We start from the raw sequence: 18,114 nt of genomic DNA, 5'->3' as shown, positions 1-18,114 counted from the left end.
TCTGCAGTGTACAGCCGTCCGGACCGTGATTTAGCTTTTGCAGCAGCCCATAGAAGATGGAGGCATGCGCAGTACTGAGAACGATACTGCGCATGCCCTGGTCCTGCGACAACGGTGGGGACTGGTAGAGGGGACCAGCAATGGCAGCGGAGTGGGGTGGCGGCATCATAGCCTGCGGCATCCCCCCTCCTACACTGAGGTAGGAGCCGCCTCTGCTAATAATCCAAATAACACTTTTGTAAAAACTCTGTAACAAGAAGTTACAGTAAATAGATTGTGTTATAACTAATATTGCAGACTCTCAGTGGAATGTTTACATTTTTTATACCTTATCTGAAGTGTATATTCATATGCCTACTTTTTGACAGTTTTAAGATATGCAGTGTAAGCTTAACAAATACGAGGAGCGAATCAATAGCAAATTAATGAGTGTATTAAAGCGCATCAGCTCTATTTTTAGAGCAGTGTTCTTACCTAATCTAGGAACAAGGTTAACAAATCAACCGTGCTTTCAGGCATAATTCATGTTTTCACGCCTGCAGACACTTTGTACATATCTTCCAAATCATCAGTTCTTAAAAGAAGCTTTAGTATTAAACCAACATGTAGCCCACTCAATTATGTGTATATGCAAGACGATTTTACACTTAGTAGAAGTATAGAAATTCAGCCACTTACAATATCTGAGGGCTTTCCGGCTCAGTAAAAAGCAAAGATAAATCTATGTAGAACATTTTCATTAGTCATTCAATTAATAAAGTCTACTGCAATGCAACATTTTGCAGATATATAAAAAAAAGTACATATTGTACAATTCAGCTTCTTGTAAGTCATACAGAATGGGATTTTATGCAAGGCAGTGAGCCAGTTCAGTCCAACTGATATACTGTCACATCATTTAAAACACTACGGCTAATTTAGGTAAGTGCAGTCTTATAGACTTGGCAAACATACCATCACTGTGGTCACTTGCCAAAACAGTAATTATTAGATCAAATCTAAACTTCGAAGAGACAGTTTGTTCTAATTGCAATTGCACAGAAAACCAAAATGTGTTAAACCTATGGGGCTGTGCAGGGCCAAATGTATTTTAGCACTGCAGTTGGAATGTGTTATTAAAAGGTTTCCCTTATATGAAAATGAAATACTTTATTATACAGATAAATTGTTCATTTGCCAATATTACCATCATAAAATATGATGGGGGAAATTGCGTTGGCTGCCTATTCAATGCTGTCTTGCCCTTTTTGCAGAGAATGGCCATAAATTGTCATGATCTCAGCCGGATCTCGGCAATTCATGACTGTTTACGTGGACACGCCCCCTTTTCGACAATCGGCAGGTGGGACATTGAATCCCGCCTGGCGATTTGCGGTTGAGCAAAACAAAAATGGGCCAGGGTCACGGCTGTCATGACGGACCAACAGTCGTGACCCAGGATTGAATACCCCCCTAAGTTTTGAATATCTACTGTATACCCGCTGTTGTTAAATACCCAGCTTTCTCATACTGTACTGTATGGATAAGGGAAGTGGATAAGCGGAATGTTAAGTGGTCATTAGCTGAACTGTGTCTAGGTCAAGAGTCACAAGGTTGACAGGCAGAAGGTCGACGCATGAAAAATGTCGACTTAATCAAAAGGTTGACAAAAGCAAAATGTTGACATGGGAAAGGTTAACATGAGTTCATGTTGTTTTCTTTATTTTTTTAAACTGACTTGTTCATATTTTAATATCCCAGTGGGCATAGAGGGAGAAAATAATAGTGTGCTCAGGAGACTGTACACTAATACATGCTAATACATGACCCAGCACTCGGTGAGGAGGGCCCAGCACACTCAGAAAATCCCCCCCTTCCCCCCGGACAGGAGGGGGACAGGAGGCACATCGGCCACGGGGGCCCCTGTATGACACCCAGAGGCCGGTAGGATCCACCCTCCCCGGAAGCCCCCAACCCCAAGCAGGCCGCACTAGCTATGGGTGAACTCTGTGGCAGTGCCACACCCCCCCCTCATTGACTCTCCCCCGGCCTCAGTGACTGACTCTTACACCCCCCGCCACCACCCCCCATGCTGGCTCCCCCTACAGGAAGATGGCGCCACAAATGGCTGCCTAGGAACTGTGCAGTCAGCCATATGTAACCCCGTGTCCCCAGTGTGATAACTGTACTGTCCGCCATAACTGTACTGTCTTTGCCTATACTGTTACCTACTTGGCTGCTGCAACATCCAATGGCACCGCTGATGGCTGCCTAGGCGCTGTGCAGCTCGGCGGGTAAGTGTCCCTGTGTGATAACTGTACTGTCTCTGCTATAATTGTACTGTCTCTGATCATACTGTTACCTAGCTGGCTGTTGCAATGACCAATGGCACCGCCGATGGCTGCCTAGGCACTGTGCAGCTTGGCGGGTATGTGTTCCCGTGTGATAATAACTGTACTGTCCCTGCTTATATTGTTACCCACCTGGCTGCTGCAATGACCAGTGGCGCTGCTGATGGCTGCCTACTCGCTGTGCAGCTCAGCGGGCATGTGTCCCCCGCATGTAATATCTTAATGTAATGTATGTAATTTCTCCCCCCCTTCATCCCTGCTTGATGCTGCACTGTAATCCACAAAAAAATCCTAGTTTGCGCAAGCACACATGGCCAATATAGTTGATTCTATTCTATTCTATACATGTCCATGTTCTAAAAATTTCTAAATTACATTGTAGGAAAGGGTTTTTGGCTATCCCTCAGTTTGTATGCTATTATCAGGGGTTAAAATGAGAGGAAACGCAGTGGAACTGAGTTCCACCACCTCTAATGGTAGAGGGAACTGAGTTCCACCTCTACCACAGCCCTGTATCCAACAGAAAGATTGTCCCAGCGGCTTCTTCTTCTGGCACGGCATATGAGATTTCATGCCATCACCGCCACTGTAGTGTAGAAGAGCCAATAAGAGGAGCAAGATCTGCGCTTGCTGGAGACAGGTGAGAGGGGGCTGGAGGGACTCAGGACAGTGAACTGCTGGAGGGACAGAGACAGATGTGTATAAGTAGCATAACTGTGGACATTGTATAAGGGGCACTTCTGTGTGATAGAATATGAATCAAGGGCACTACATGCGGTAAAATGTGTATATGATTGTGCTACTGTGTGTTGTAATTTTAACTGGAGTTATTATAGTGTGACCTTGTGGGACCATTATGCCTTTATGGGTGGTAGGCGTAAATTCCCTGTCACTGGTCTAGGCTCTACCTAATGAGGAGGGTGGCGGTGTTAGGGGAAAGGAGTTCCACCACCTCTCCAGGACCACTTTAAGCCCTGGCTATTATATAATGTGAGATCCTCTAGTTCTAGCACTGACATGATGATTGGCGCTTCCTAAGGTGAACAGTAAAGCCTTTCTACCTTTAGGGCATTTGATTAACTACTCTTAATTATATGGACTTATATAGCAGGCTTGGATATCTATAAATGTTTCTTATACTGATCTTATACTGAAAAAAATGTGTAGAGATCCCTTTGTATGTAAATACCTCTAATGTCTTAAGTGATGGGAAGTTATTGAACTTGCCTCTGATGCAATTTAGAGAACTGGAGCATTAACATGTTCTTACCAGCATTTGGGGAAAACTGAAACTCCTAGCTATTCAATTTGGGGGAGGCAATGGCGTCACTAGGGGGTTGCAGCCTGCACCCGAGTGTCACCCTTCAGTGGGTTGACACCAAAAGATCCACACTTACACCAGCTGCCGCACAGTTCACATGTTCTTTTATATTTACAGTGCACTGCAGTCCCGATCACGCGCAGCAGACTATCAGACAGAGTCTATGCAGGCTTTACAGTCCCTGGGGGTCCTGATTCCCAGGGTGCAAGCATCAGTTCCTAGGACACGGCATCCACTCTAGACTGCGCTCTGCACTTCCGCAGTCCTGTCACTCACCCACCTAGTCACCACAGCAACCAGTCAGCTTTACAGTCCTGCGTGGGTCCTCCAGCACACACAACGCACAGTAAGTGCCTGCCACAGCTATCAGTTTCCTCAGCCACTTTGCACACTGCATACTGTGTTCCACTGTCCCACTCACACCCTGCACCCCCAACTCTCCTCTGCGTCCTTTCCATCCTGCACCTCCCTTCTCCCCAAAGTTCTCTCCCACCCGGCAACCCCCTCTCTCCCCTGCGTCCTCTCCCACCCTGCACCCCATCTCTCCTCTGCGTCCTTTCTCATCCTGCACCTCAGCTCTCCCCTGTGTCCTGTCCCACCCTGCACATTCATCTCCCCTGCGCCCTCTCCCACCCTGCACCCCACTTTTCCCTGTGTCCTCTCTCGTCCTGCACCCCCAGCCTCACCTTGTGTCCATTCCCACTGTGCATCACTGTCTCATCTTGTGTCCACTCCAAACACCACAGAAAGGGCTTACCTGATTTCCGTGGGTTCGTCCGCGGCAAGGCCCACTTGGTGCTCCAAGCGGCGATCCTCCTGGCTCTGGAACACCTTCTTCCCCCAGAGGCTCCTAATACCCCAGGAGCCCACCATGTGGCCACCTGGATGTCATGATGTGGCAGCGCCCCATTTACCTGCTGCATCGCTTCGTGATGGCATGGTTGTCTAGTGGAGTATAAAATTGTCACTCATGGAGAATGTGTCAGGAGGAGAGTGAGACAGTGTTGTCAGGGAGGGAGAGAAAAAACAAGAGAGACAGTGTCAGGGAGAGAGGGGAGGACAAAGTGTCACGGAGAGAAGGGAGGACAGAGTGTTGGGGAGAGAGAGGGGGGACAGTGTCGGGAATAGAAGGGGTGGACAGAGTGTCGGGAGAGAAAGGGACAGAGTCGGGGAGAGAGGGGGGACAGAGTTTCATGGAGGGGGGACATAGTGTCAGAGAGAGGGGGGCAGAGTGTCAAGGAGAGAGGGGGACAGAGTGTTGGGGAGAGAGAGCGGGGGAACAGTGTTGTGGAGATAGGGGGACAGAGTTTCAGGGAGGGGGGACAGAGTGTCAGGGAGAGAGGGTTGACAGAGTTTCATGGAGGGGGGACAGAGTGTCAGAGAGAGAGCGAGAGGGACAGAGTGTCAGGGACAGAGAGGGAACAGAGTTTCAGGGAGAGAGCAACACCTGACTGAGCAGATCATTGGTAAATAATGGGGGCGGGTACTTCATGGCATTAAGCCCCGTCCCTTAATACCCACAAATCGTCGGACGTGCACCACCCCCCCCCCCCCAACCTCCGAGTGGCTGCAGCCTTGTGGTGAATGGAAGGGGAGTGGACTGGACCCGAGCAAGTTGGAGGATTTGGAAGGTAAAAGGGAGCTTTGGAGACAGCCAGTTTAAGAGTGCAGGGGGAGCAGCAGGCCCCTTAGCAGCTGCACACTTGGTAGTTATGTCACTGGGTGCAGGGGTTTGTTTGGCGTTCCTCTGCTGCAGCATTTCTGTGCCTCTCTCATTTTTTTTTGGTTGGGGGGGGGGGGTGGAGGGAATCTGCCCCCTTGCCCCCCATATTCCGATGCCCCTACCTGGATCAGTTGTGCTGCTGAAGTCTCCCATTGAAACCAGACTCAGCCTGCAAGGTCCGCTGGGATGGGAAGCAGGGAGGCAGATGTGAAACACCATCAACCCTCCCCACTGACACTATTGTTATAGGGAGTGCGGAACCCAAGGGATCGGCGCTGAATACCATCAGTGCAGCAACAGTGGTGAACTTGCAGTGTATTCCTCTTGTGTGCGCCTCCGAGCTCCAGCACCAGCAGAGTACATACTGAGCATGACAGACAAGAAGCTACCAGGTAGCTGTATGAGCGCTGACAGAGGATGCTTTGTAAAGCTGCTACCACTGGGACTGAGTGGGTCCCCAAAAAAAAATATAGAGAAAAGACAAAGAAAAGGTAGCGCTTGGACCAATGAGGATTACAATAAAAATGTTATCATTTATTGGTGCACATATTAAACACATTAAAAATTGAAAACTTAAAAACAAATTCAAAATCAAAGTTCACTGCCCGCAAAGCCACTACTGTCAATAGGTTTTCCAGGGGGAGAGGAAACCAAAAAATGGGGATCCGCTCCTATTGTGCCGCTAGATGAAAGACCAGGGGACCAGTTGGTGAAAACGGGGGATATTTGCTTCCCTTATCCAGGTTATAATTTAGATGAGGTATAGTTACCAGTGCAGTCCTTATGATGCGTAGCTTGGGAGATCTTTAATCCTTTTGTGGATAGCGTGTCTGCTTTGTCTTCTCTTGATGCTGGAATTTGAAGAAGGACCAAATGTAGCACTGTGAAAAGGTAGTACGGTCCACTGGTGGGGGCGGCTGGTTGGATCCCAACGAGTAAAGTGCAAGTGCATGAAGTGGCAGTTAGGGGCAGGAGAGTAGAGCAGCTCCTGACGCGTTTCGCTGTCACACAGGGACAGCTTTTTCAAAGGTAAAAGCTGTCCCTGTGTGACAGCGAAACGCGTCAGGAGCTGCTCTACTCTCCTGCCCCTAACTGCCACTTCACGCACTTGCACTTTACTCGTTGGGATCCAACCAGCCGCCCCCACCAGTGGACCGTACTACCTTTTCACAGTGCTACATTTGGTCCTTCTTCAAATTCCAGCATCAAGAGAAGACAAAGCAGACACGCTATCCACAAAAGGATTAAAGATCTCCCAAGCTACGCATCATAAGGACTGCACTGGTAACTATACCTCATCTAAATTATAACCTGGATAAGGGAAGCAAATATCCCCCGTTTTCACCAACTGGTCCCCTGGTCTTTCATCTAGCGGCACAATAGGAGCGGATCCCCATTTTTTGGTTTCCTCTCCCCCTGGAAAACCTATTGACAGTAGTGGCTTTGCGGGCAGTGAACTTTGATTTTGAATTTGTTTTTAAGTTTTCAATTTTTAATGTGTTTAATATGTGCACCAATAAATGATAACATTTTTATTGTAATCCTCATTGGTCCAAGCGCTACCTTTTCTTTGTCTTTTCTCTACATACTGAGCATGACTGCAGGCGGCAAGGAGCACACAATTTGAGCAGTCAATATAATAAAACAACCAGTCATCAGCAGCGTGCAGTGCCATCCATCAATGGCCTGCTCCTGTCAGTGTATCTGTATGAATGTATATGCCCCTGTTTAAACCACACATTCAGCACCTCTTGCAGTCATATTTTCAATGCAATATTTTCAGGATCAGACCATTTATCTCACAAGACCCTCATCCACTTAATGGTCATCTGCAGATTAGACTACTGTTTCTTCTCCTATCTGGTCTTCCTGACAAATGCCTCTATCCACTCCAATCTATTCTTAGTGCTACTGCCTGGCTTATCTTCCTCTCCAAAATGTACTATGTCGACCCCTCCCCCATTACTATCCCACTTACATTTCTGATCTTACCTCTCTTTACCCCCCTCCCTTTTCACACCACAAATGCACGATGTCTCTCCTGCCAACTAGCTACTTCCATCCATTCCTAAGTATATATTTCTTTCTTACTCCTTAATCCGTTTTGACGGCACCTATCAATAGGTCTCTGCCATCCTAATAAATACTTTGGTGCCCTGTCCCCTAAGGCAACTATCTTTATTTACCATGTGCTTGTCCTAAACTGCCTTGTACCATTGCTCATTTATGTATTGTTAGGTACATTGCAACCCTTGTGGTAACAATAATAATTATAATTACATCTCAGAAGCAGACAACTTTAGAAAATTGTTGATCAGTGTTCCTTGTACAGGTTAGCCAGCATTTTTCTAGCCAAATAAATTAGCTTTACTAAAATAACTGGCTTGTTCTATTCTGTGGTCTACTGATGAGCACATGTACATCTCCAGAGTTTTTCACTGCTGCCTATCTTCAACCTGCTGTTGGTTTATCACTCAATTATAAATTGCTATTGTGGACATTTTCTATTGGCAATTATCACGATCACATAAACCCTTGGGGTTTAAGAATTACTGTTTATATCCAATACTGAGAGAAAACTATTTTTTTTTTAATGTGTCACCCAATCAAGGAGTTTATCATCTTAAAACATACTGCATTTAAAAACTATTTCTAAATGTAAAATTTCCCATCACTAATGTGCTTTCATTAGCCAAGATTGTAGCCAATTTCCAGCACATGGGAAGAAAGTGAAGAAATTAATATCTTTAAATTGATGAGACTTACTAATTCTTGCTATAATTATATTAGCTGATCTACCCTGGGGATAATGTTAAGTGAGAAATATAGAAGGATTGCATAAGCTGACAATTACACTTGCTGCGGATAAATGTAAACTAACTAATATATATATATATATATACAGGTTGAGTATCCCGTCTCCAAAATGCTCGGGTCCGGGAGAATCTTGGATGATGGATTATTCCGTATTTCGGAATATTTTAATATTTCAATTATGTATTTTGAAGTATCTTGCATTTATGCTGTATAAACACATCAAACACATGAAATGCACACATATATATTTTATATATGTTCAAAAAACAAGGTTTCAACACATGAAACAAAATACTATATTGAAGATATTGAATTTGAATGCCAAGCAATCATTTTCTTGTACATATATAGTGCCAGTTACATATCATGTCCTCAGTAGTGCTGTTACAAATGTCCCCAGTGAGTTTTTAGCTAAAAAAATATATTTTTTCACTTTCTGGAATGTATGGTTTTCGGAATAATTTGGATAACGGATATTCGGATACGAGATACTCAAACTGTATGTGTATATATATATATATATATATATATATATATATATATATATATATATATATATGTATATATGTAACAATAAAGGAAATAAGTGCGCAAAAAAACCTTTGTAGACCAAAGAACATGTGGTTGTTCCACAGCAGTGGGGGCTAATAGTCCCTTCCAATAATCCTTTGAATGCACTGAGGGTATCTTAAATTGACCCGGCAGCTCCAGAAGCACCTGAATCCCACAGGTGAAAAAATTCTAGAAAAATAGACAAGATTGCTCCATAGTGCAATATGACAAAGTATTTAATTCTTTTAAAAAGGGCTTTCTCCATACAGATAGATAAAATCACGTACCACACTGGGCGGTCTTAGCCACCGCAGGAATAACAGCATAGAAACTCAGTTGGAGCGGTTACATTCGTCACACTCGTGGAAGTCCAGCTCGAAGACACGTCAGAAGGATAAGTGGGTAGAATGCAATGCCAGGCCACGCCCCAACGCGTTTCGTAATCACGTACTTCGTCAGAGGGCTCGCCTGGCGTTGGTCAGTAGCCTCTCTTATAGCCCGTGATAGTTGTGCAGCTGAATTTAATTAATCAATCAATTTGCAGTACTTAGTAGCGATATACACTCTACCGTTACGGGTATAAGTGAATGAATTTCAAATGCACGTTTGGCAACAATAGAATAAAACACATATACATCGTTTACATCAACTTATTAAAAACATGGGTGCAAAGATAAGAAAAAAGACATATAAGAAAAAATATATATATAAGAAAAATACAGAGAAAATTTCCATAAAAAAGGACAAAATGCAGAGAAAATTTCCATATAAAACAGAACAAAATACAGAGAAAATTTCCTTATAAAAAGGACAATTTCCATATAACAAGGAAAAATTTGCAAACATAATAAATTAAGCGATAGTGTTAATACCGGCAAACCAATGATTTTATAGGTTTCAACACCACGTATGACAATACTTACATATATGAAACAATAATCAATATAACATGTTTCTAGATAATTTAAAAGTGATCGAGCAATCCCGTGGTTTATCTTTTCTCCAGAACAGGGCTGCTCTTGCTTTAAGATGAGGATTTTATACTTGGATTTCAGTTCTCATTGGATGGACTTTTTGTATTCTATTAGTTTGTGTTCCATCACATTGGTTACACGGAATCATTGATTACAAGGGAAAAAAGGGTAAAGGAGAAAAGGAGAATTATTATATGTACATAGTCAGCCCGTGACTTTTAGTGCAATGGTAGCAAGATACTTTAATTAGTCCTTAACAGACTCAACGTGCAAACAAAAAAATTTTTTCACTAACTATAATGCCACAAATTATTAGATCATTAGATCAAAGCCTTATGCTGGCAAATTGATACCGTGTACTGCCCGACAATATCAAACTCTTGTGTGGGCTGTAACGATCTCACCGGCAATACATATATAAACACACACTTTTTACAGAGTCAAATTATATATATGAAGAAAGCCCCATGTGAGGAATATGGATATCCAACTACAATTAAAGGTGATAAATATGCGGGGGACACATAAAAGAACGAAGGGGAGGGAGAATAAAAATACCTATATATGAAGATCACGCAATAAAGGGGGTGATCTCCACTCCCTCATTAAGGCCCTCTGGATACAGAGTTTTCATTGTGTATATCCAGTAGGACTCATGTTTAAGGAGTTGGGAATCTCTATTTCCTCCTCTAATGTCCATAGTGACCTGTTCTAAGCCCAAAAAATGCATATTCTTTGGGTCACTGCCCTGGCATTCTTTAAAATGCCTGGGCACGCTGTGGTTTTCCACGCAGTTTTTAATATTTCTGTAGTGCTCCAGTATGCGTACTTTTAGGATCCTTTTAGTTTTTCCTACATAGGACTTTCCACATTCACAACTCAGCAGGTACACTATATACACACTATTACAATTGATAAAACTCTTTATTTCCCTTGTTCTCCCATCTCCACTTATAACGCTTTTAGTACCTCTTTTGCCATTTGCGCACATCTTACATTTGCCACATGTGTAAAAGCCATTGGGCTTTGTGCTAAGAAAATTTGGTGTCTGACTATGGGCCACAATATTAGGGAGAAGACTTGGGGATAGGCGGTTTTTGAGAGTTGTAGCTCTCCTAAAAACTACCTCTGGTGCTGTTGCCAATTTATCTCCCAGGATCGGATCTGCTTTCATAATGTGCCAGTTTTTGTTTAATGTTTTTGTTTAATGCTTTTCTGATCAGCCCACTGTGCACATTGTATTGTGTTACAAACGGGCAGAAAAGGGTCTTATTCTGTGTTGTTATATCTTGGTCTTCCTCTCTATATTTTATAAGTTCCCTGCGATCCAGGTCCCTTGCACGAATAACTGCTCGATTGACCAGATCCATGGGGTACCCTTTTTCTCTAAATCTATCTACAGTGACCCAAAGAATATGCGTTTTTTGGGCTTAGAACAGGTCACTATGGACATTAGAGGAGGAAATAGAGATTCCCAACTCCTTAAACGTGAGTCCTACTGGATATACACAATGAAAACTCTGTATCCAGAGGGCATTAATGAGGGAGTGGAGATCACCCCCTTTATTGCGTGATCTTCATATATAGGTATTTTTATTCTCCCTCCCCTTCGTTCTTTTATGTGTCCCCCGCATATTTATCACCTTTAATTGTAGTTGGACATCCATATTCCTCACATGGGGCTTTCTTCATATATATGCCAGCATAAGGCTTTGATCTAATGATGTAATAATTTGTGGCATTATAGTTAGTGAAAAATTTTTTTTTGTTTGCACGTTGAGTCTGTTAAGGACTATTTAAAGTATCTTGCTACCATTGCACTAAAAGTCACGGGCTAACTATGTACATATAATAATTCTCCTTTTCTCCTTTACCCTTCTTTCCCTTGTAATCAATGATTCCGTGTAGAGATGTGCGGGCTCGGATTTCAGAGATCCGAGCCCCCACGGACGTCATCATTCCGAGCCCGATTCCGAGCAGCGCTCGGAGATTCCCGCCTGACTCGGTCCGTCCGCGTGATTAGAACGTCATCTCCCGGCGTCGGATTTCGCGAGGCTTTATAAGCAGCTGCCGCGCCCCGCCATCTTCACTCCAGTCAAGTAGTGGGTTGGGAGAGGGTGTGTTGGTGCTGCTGCTGGGGCTTAAACTTGAGCTTGACCTTGAGCTTTTGCAATCGCTGGTGCTGTCTCTCAGTGCTGCTGTGTAGTAGTCTAACTGTGTACTTGTAGTACTACTGTCTCCTCTGTGCGGTCTACCTCTGGTGTGCTGTGCTACCTGTAATTGATTATTTTATTTGCTGGGGCTGTCTCCCTCAGTGCTGCTGTGTACTCTGTTCTCAGCTTAGGACAACAGTCTAACTGTGTACTTGTACAGTACTACTGTCTCCTCTGTGCGGTCTACCTCTGGTGACCTGTGCTGTAATTAATTATTTTATTTGTTAGGGCTGTCTCCCTCAGTGCTGCTGTGTACTATGTTCTCCTCTGCTTAGGAGAACAGTCTAACTGTGTACCTGCCTGTAGTACTACTGTCTCCTCTGTGCTGGGGCATACCTCTGGTGCTGTGCTGTGCCATTTATTATATATATATATAATTATTAATTATATTAAATATAAATATATATAGTCCACTGGTGCTGCACTGCTGCCTGCACTGAATCTGCCAGTCTGGCGGTCTGTGGTCTGGGGCTCACTGGCTAATAAATAATTAAATACTGCCTGCCTAATAAATAATTAAATACTGCCGTATATCTCTACCTTTGTGGTCTGGGGCTCACTGGCTATACTGCCGTATGTACCGTCTGGTCTGGGGCTCACTGGCTAATAAATAATTAAATACTGCCGTATATCTCTACCTTTGTGGTCTGGAGCTCACTGGCTATACTGCCGTATGTACCGTCTGGTCTGGGGCTCACTGGCTAATAAATAATTAAATACTGCCTGCCTAATAAATAATTAAATACTGCCGTATATCTCTACCTTTGTGGTCTGGGGCTCACTGGCTATACTGCCGTATGTACCGTCTGGTCTGGGGCTCACTGGCTAATAAATAATTAAATACTGCCGTATATCTCTACCTTTGTGGTCTGGGGCTCACTGGCTATACTGCCGTATGTACCGTCTGGTCTGGGGCTCACTGGCTAATAAATAATTAAATACTGCCATATATCTCTACCTTTGTGGTCTGGGGCTCACTGGCTATACTGCTGTATGTACCGTCTGGTCTGGGGCTCACTGGCTAATAAATAATTAAATACTGCCGTATATCTCTACCTTTGTGGTCTGGGGCTCACTGGCTATACTGCCGTATGTACTGTCTGGTCTGGGGCTCACTGGCTAATAAATAATTAAATACTGCCTGCCTAATAAATAATTAAATACTGCCGTATATCTCTACCTTTGTGGTCTGGGGCTCACTGGCTATACTGCCGTATGTACCGTCTGGTCTGGGGCTCTTCGCCTAATACTGCCGTACCTGTGTGGTGTGTGGCTCACTGCCCAATACTGCCGTATCTACCCTCTGGTCTGGGGCTCACTGCCTAAATACTGCCGTATATCATTATCTACCTGTCTGGTCTGGGGCTCTCTGCCTAATACTGCTGTACCTGTGTGGTGTGTGGCTCACTGCCCAATACTGCCGTATCTACCCTCTGGTCTGGGGCTCACTGCCTAAATACTGCCGTATATCATTATCTACCTGTCTGGTCTAGTGCCCACTGCCTAGTACTACCGTATCTACCATCTGGTGCCTAGTACTTCCTAGTACTGCCTTATCTACCGGTCTTGTGCCTAGTACTGCAGTATCTACCGTGTGGTGTCTAGTACTGCTTCATCTACCTGTCTGGTCTGGTGCCCACTGCTGAGAGTCATTCGTATGAGGGACTTGTCTTTTAAATGCATACAACTGATTGCATTCCACTAATGAGAGTAATTGATTGCTGCACCAATCGCCCACTGCTCCTCGGCTGCACTGTGTAAACAGTGCACAATCAAGCCAGATAGGGGTCTTGGTGCTTGTTTTGAGGTTGTAGCAGGGGAGTGCAGCTACGAGTCGTAACACCTTGAGAGAAGATCAGTACTTCTCTAACGGCAAAGGACATCCTCCTCGACAGAGCGCACAGCTTCACGAGGGACGCATGTGAAGCAGTGAGCAAAGGGAACACCCGCCTAGCGAGCCAGATCACCTGAATCCACCCTAGCGATCAATAGAGTTACAGAAGTCGCAGCCAGATAGAACTCTTCCAGCTGCCACCTAGTCATTGATTAGCCCCCTCCACTCCACCCATTAGGCAATGATTGACCAGACGAATGGTAATAATAAATAATAAATGAATCACCAAATTAAAAATCAGATGAAATTAATTATAAATAATCATAATCACAATCAAGACAGATAGGGGTCTTATGAAATATTAAACTGACCAAAACAGATACACACTCTGCACCATCGAGCAGGTGATCACTGACATGCCAGGTGCAACGGTCTTTAGCACCCTGAATGCCAAGTGTGGGTTTTGGCAGATCCCTCTGGACAGAGCCTCTTCCATGCTTACTGCCTTCATGACCCCTATTGGGTGCTACGTCTTCCTACGCATGCCCTATGGCATCACCACGGGCAGCGTAGTTTTCCAGCGCTGCATGGAGCAACAGTTCGCTGGCTCTCCCTTTGACATCATCGCTGTCAGCATCCTCCTTATCTGCACAGCCGGGTCCATCAGTTACTCCCACTGCTGCAACCAATGCTAGTGATGGTTACGCATGCCCTATGGCATCACCACGGGCAGCGAAGTTTTCCAGCGCTGCATGGAGCAACAGTTTGCTGGCTTTCCATTTGACATCATCGCTGTCAGCATCCTCCTTATCTGCACAGCCGGGTCCATAAGTTACTGCCACTGCTGCAACCAATGCTAGTGATGGTTTACATTACATTACATCTTCCATCTGCCACCTTAAAATTGATTAGCCCACTCCCCTACACCCATTAGGCAATGATTTAAGAGACGACTGGTAATAATAAATGAATAATAATCACAAAATTAAACAATCAGATTACATTATCACACAATCAAGCCAGATAGGGGTCTTGTTGGATGTTAAAGTGATCGAAACAGTTACACACTTGCAGACAAACTCTGTGCTGCACAAAATGCCCACCGCTCCTTGGCTGCACATGGTAAACAGTGCATGATCAAGCCAGATAGGTATCTTTTATGGGCCTATTTTTTTAAACTGCCATCATGTCTGCCGCTGCAGTGCCACTCTTACATGAGCCACGTGTTTGTGCCGCACACTTGTGTGGCTTAGCATAGTTATCCAGCTACCTCAGTGCAAACTTTGGCAATAAAAACAATATTGTGAGGTGTGAGGTGTTCAGAATACACTGGAAATGAGTGTAAATGAATGTTATTGAGGTCAATATAGCGTAGGAGCAAAAAAAACACCAAATTCTGCAATTTTTGCTGTTTTTAGGCTTTTTTAACAAAAAAATCAGAACCCAAAACCCAAGGAGGTGTTTTGCCAAAACCCATTAGAACCCAAAACCTCAAGGTAATCAGAATCCAAAACCCAAAACCCGAAAAGTGGCCGGTGCACATCTCTAATTCCGTGTAACCAATGTGATGGAACACAAACTAATAGAATACAAAAAGTCCATCCAATGAGAACTGAAAGCCAAGTATAAAATCCTCATCTTAAAGCAAGAGCAGCCCTGTTCCGGAGAATAGATGAACCACGGGATTGCTCGATCACTTTTAAATTATCTAGAAACATGTTATATTGATTATTGTTTCATATATGTAAGTAATGTCATACGTGGTGTTGAAACCTATAAAATCATTGGCTTGCCGGTATTGACACTTTTTATATGGAAACTGTCCTTTTTATATGAAAATTTTCTCTATATTGTGTTCTGTTTTATATGAAAATCATTGATTTGCCGGTATTGACACTATCGCTTAATTTATTATGTTTGCGAATTTTTCCTTGTTATATGGAAATTGTCCTTTTTATAAGGAAATTTTCTCTGTATTTTGTTCTGTTTTAAATGGAAATTTTCTCTGCGTTTTGTCCTTTTTTATGTAAATTTTCTCTGTATTTTTCTTATATATATATATATATATATATTTTCTTATATGTATTTTTTCTTATCTTTGCACCCATGTTTTTAATAAGTTGATGTAACCGATGTATATGTGTTTTATTCTATTGTTGCCAAATGTGCATTTGAAATACATTCACTTATACCCGTAACGGTAGAGTGTATATCGCTACTAAGTACTGCAAATTGATTGATTAAATTCAGCTGTCACGGGCTATAAGAGAGGCTACTGACCAACGCCAGGCCAGCCCTCTGAAGAAGTACGTGATTACGAAACGCGTTGGGGCATGGCCTGGCGTTGCAGTCTACCCACTTATCCTTCTGACGTGTCTGGGAGCTGGACTTCCACGAGTGTGACGAATGTAACCGCTCCAACTGAGTTTCTATGCTGTTATTCCTGCGGTGGCTAAGACCGCCCAGTGTGGTACGTGATTTTATCTATCTGTACGGAGAAAGTCCTTTTTAAAAGAATTAAATACTTTGTCATATTGCACTATGGAGCGCTCTTGTCTATTTTTCTAGAATATATATATATATATATATATATATAGACGGGAGAAGGACGCAGCACTCCAGACGAAATCTTCAAACAGCAAATAATTTTATTGTGCTCAGCAACGTTTCAATACAGGTATGTATTATCTTCAGGCTCAATACAACAGTGAACAGTAACATCTATATATATCAAACCTAAGTGACATTTTGCGTAGGAGGCGGTATTCGCATCCCGCCCCCCCTCCCGCATCAGTGTGCAGGCTCGGTCTATCACACAGCTGAATCCACTAATTAGGGTCAGCTGATGACTTCCCTGCCACATCACTGTCTCCAACACAAAAAATAAAAAATAAAATAAAAATTACAACAAGTGACAAATCAATAAAGTAATAACAATGTATCACAATACATATATTAACAATCGTGGCCAATATAAAAATGTGATGCAACATAAGCAAATTGCACCATATTAAAAGGAAAAAAGTGAAAACAAAACATAATATATAAAACACTCAAGGCGGCATGGATGAACGGAGAGCCCATGTAGTAACAGAGATATATCAAGGGTGTTTGAACAATATTTGAATATGTCTCAATTAAATCAAAATTATAATAATACATTAGAGCCCGAATATTCGTTAAGGCCCGCCGGGGATACTGTATTAAGTCTCGCGATCCACCGTGCCTCACATTTCAGTAGGAGAAGACCCCGATTCCCCCCCCTAATTGAAGGGGGAATGTGGTCAATCATCCTATATTTCAATGTGGACAGACCATGCTTGGCTGTCAAAAAATGTCTAGAGACAGGTTGATCGCTAGATCCTTTACTGATGGCATTGCGTATCGACGACCGATGCGCTGCCATGCGTTCCTTAAAAGGACGTTCCGTCTTCCCAATATATGTTAATCCGCATGGACAAATAATTTGATATACAGTAAAAGGTGTATTGCAAGTGAGGAGATGACGAATAGGGATGGCCTTCCCCGTATGGGGATGATTGAATGATGCCCCTGGTATGAGAAAGCTACAAGTAGCACAAGTGCAGCGAATACATCCTACCTTACTGCTGACATTCCTGGCACCAGCAGGTGAAGCATCTGCTTTAACCAGTATATCCCGTAGATTTTTAGATCTTTTAAAACTAGGTAGCAGGGAGGTTTTAGAAAGGCCTATCCCTGAGTCTGCCTGTATGATTGGCCAATGATTTCTCACAATTTTAACCGTTTCAGGGCTCTGATGATTGTAGGTCGTTACCCATGGCAATTTTTCTTCCATGGTTTTCAATTGCGGTTTTGTCTGCAGGAGCAACGTACGGTCCATTGCCATTACTTTATTTTTGGTGGCCCTAAGTTGTGTTAAAGGGTACCCTCTAAGTCTAAAGCGCTCTATCATTGTGTCCATTTGTTTCGATGCTATAATAGGATCCGATACAATACGTCTAATCCTTAATAACTGAGAATAAGGGAGACCTCTAACAGTAGCTCTTGGGTGACAGCTATCAAATGCCAATAGATTATTTCTGTCGGTAGGTTTTGAGAACAGACAGGTAGATACTATACCATCTAACAATTGAATGGATACATCAAGAAAGTGTATCTCATTATTACTATGTACATAAGTAAATTTAATGGGGCAGTCACCATTATTATGCGCATCAATGTATGAGGACAAGTCCTCAGGGGGACCTTGCCAAAAAATCAAGAGGTCATCGATGTAACGATGATAACTTATGATTCTGTCAGAGATGTCTGGATTATCAAAAAACATCGATTGCTCAAATTCAAACATAAAGACGTTGGCATATGAGG

This window comes from Crinia signifera, chromosome 3 (assembly GCF_055691185.1).
Source record: "Crinia signifera chromosome 3, ASM5569118v1, whole genome shotgun sequence".
Lineage (NCBI taxonomy): Eukaryota > Metazoa > Chordata > Amphibia > Anura > Myobatrachidae > Crinia > Crinia signifera.
This window is presented reverse-complemented; position numbering follows the sequence as displayed.